This window comes from Ixodes scapularis, unplaced genomic scaffold, assembly GCF_016920785.2.
Source record: "Ixodes scapularis isolate PalLabHiFi unplaced genomic scaffold, ASM1692078v2 ptg001158l_1___fragment_4___debris__unscaffolded, whole genome shotgun sequence".
In the NCBI taxonomy this organism is placed as follows: domain Eukaryota; kingdom Metazoa; phylum Arthropoda; class Arachnida; order Ixodida; family Ixodidae; genus Ixodes; species Ixodes scapularis.
Genome location: NW_024610109.1, coordinates 15,001 through 17,500, shown reverse-complemented (window position 1 = coordinate 17,500; position 2,500 = coordinate 15,001). Strand labels below are relative to the sequence as shown.

The 2,500-nt window shown below is 49.6% G+C and overlaps 1 pseudogene; it reads right to left on the bottom strand.

Annotated features, from left to right (window-relative positions):
- The window catches only part of LOC120845709, a 9,756-nt pseudogene that overhangs the window by 3,290 nt on the left and 3,966 nt on the right, over positions 1–2,500 (bottom strand).

The following is a 2,500-nucleotide window of genomic DNA, read 5'->3' as shown; positions in this document are numbered from 1 at the left end:
TTAGAATGTTCATTTTCTGCTGAGGTTTAAGGGGGGCCCTCTCTAGCCTTGCGATAAGGTCGTCGAAATTCACCCCATTGTACCATATCTCCCCTGATGTGTTAACTTCGACCCCCAGATAGCGCCATGAACCTGAGCAATCAATCACTCGAAGTGGTTCTCCATTTACTTTGAAAGCCACTGGGCAGATTTTTGCCTTTTTGTTTTTCCCGTCTCCTACGAGGCTTAGGGTCGAAGACTTCTTTACGTTTACTGTGAGACCCCTAGTGCTCAAAAATTCCTGGAACTTGTCGAGGAGAAATTGTAGGCCAGCCGCCGTCTCCGCCAGAATCACGAGGTCATCAGCAAAAGCCAACGACGCGCACCGCCCCTCACCCAGTCTCACACCAAAGCCCGGGGGGATGCTGTCGATGAAATCATCGATGACCGCATTAAACAACAGCGGAGACAGCGGGTCACCTTGTCTGACTCCCTTCCCAGGGCGCACTGTCCTTTCCACCCCTCTGTGTTGCAAGGTTGTAGTACAATTTGTGTAGAACCAATGCAGGTAGTCAATCATGGACTTCCCCACCATTTGGTGGCGTGCAAGTCCATTCAGTATTGCGGTGTGTGTGGCGCTGTCAAATGCCTTTGACAGGTCTATATTAGCCATGTAAAGGCTTCGCCCCGCGGCATGACTTGTCTTAAGTAGCGTACTCAGAATCATGATGTTCTCAAAGCATCCATCAGTGCTTTTAAACGCCCGTTGCTCGTCACGTAGGTGAACAATCTGTCTCAACCTTTTGTCTAGGATCTTGTGAAAGGTGCGCAGGAGCACCGAGCCAATCGAGATCGGCCTATACTCCCCTGGCTGAGAAGCTGCCTCCACTTTAGGGATAAAGATGGTTCGAGCATTCCCCAGCTTCATGGAGGCACGACCCCAGTACAAGAACAAGTTGTAGAGCTTCACCACAAAAGTTCTCGGGATTGCCTTAAACTCTTTGACCGTCAGTCCGTCAGGGCCAGGTGCACTGGAGTGCTTTGGCATGTTTTCCTGTACTTCCTGCTCTGTTATTGGCAGTACTGTCACGTCCCGTGCATCCAATAGATCCCCCGAGGGACAGGGCTCATCCGTGGGTGTCTCGCTCATAACCCGAAACCAGTAGTTAACGAGTTCGTCTGGAGCCACCTGATCCTCCTTCACACCGTCCAAGACTCGTTGAGCACACACTTTACGGTTCTTGTTGTAAAGGTTTTGGACGATGCGGTATTCCTTCTTCCTAGCATTTCTTTTACTTAAGTGCTCCTCCGGGGCAGGTTGACGACCGTTCTCCGCAGGATGCTCGTACCTACTCAAAACTCGGTCAAGATCAACTGCAAACGGTTCTCCCCGAAGAGCCGTCCTAATCACCTGGTTCAAGCTCTTTTCCTCCGCCGTGCCTCCGGAGTTACAGTGCTCCTCCAGCCACTCCGCAAGCTTAGTCTTTCCCAAGAACAACTCAGAATCTTCAGTTGCGCTACTCGAGCAGGCATCAGCATCTAGGTCCCCCGGGGGCGGGACACGTTCTGTTTCCAGAGCAATACCAGTGTTGCTCTCTGCGTTATCCCGTCTCTCTTCTGGTTTGCTTCCCCCGGTCTGCGGGGTCGGCGACTCCCGCTGCTCTCTTCTGGCCTGCCGCCCCTTTATTGCCTGTTTATTTTTCGGAGATTTCTGTCCCTCTTTCACAAATTTACGGACAAGTGCCTTATACTCTGCTTTTCTGCGCTGTCCCTTTACAGACTCTGTCGTTCTTCCTTTCCCGCCCCTCCCCTTCCCACAAAACTTCTTGAAAAGGACATTGTTAATACCCAGCGGCTTCACTCCCTGCAGTAGCGCTTCTGCTTCTGCTTTAGCTAGAAAATATGTTTCCTCCTCCGTCCATCTAGCCTTAACTTTTTCTATCACAATCTCCTCATTCAGATTAACATTGTCACATTTCCTCCTATGGCTCGCAAGTCCCCTCGTCTTAAACACTTTCCCACACTTCGGACACGCCACAGTGTTCATGTCAGGGGCACTCATGTTGACTCAACACAAGTTGCAAGAAGTATCTTTGCTAATCCAACCCCTGGTAACCAACATACAACTTACAGATGGATCACTGACTCAGCGATCCAATAGTTACACTTAATTCACACTTACATAGCACAGCATTTTGCTACGTTATTGCTGGCATACAGACTTACAACGATACACACTCTATTGCACTGCAAAACATCATACACAACCCCCAAAATCCACAACAGGCAATACAAGCAAAAACAAAAACACTCGACCCGAAAGTCTGGCAACCCCTCTCCCCAGAACTGCTGAGCAGACACAAAAATCTGGCACCCCAAATACACCACGTGGTTTTCCGAAAAAAACGGTTAATTTGGGCAAATATTTGCATCTATACGCTGTGAAGATTAGCAGGGAGGCAGCTACTACCCCCAGAATACCAATTAGCTGGAGTTTCAACCCGCGAACGGCCTATTAATG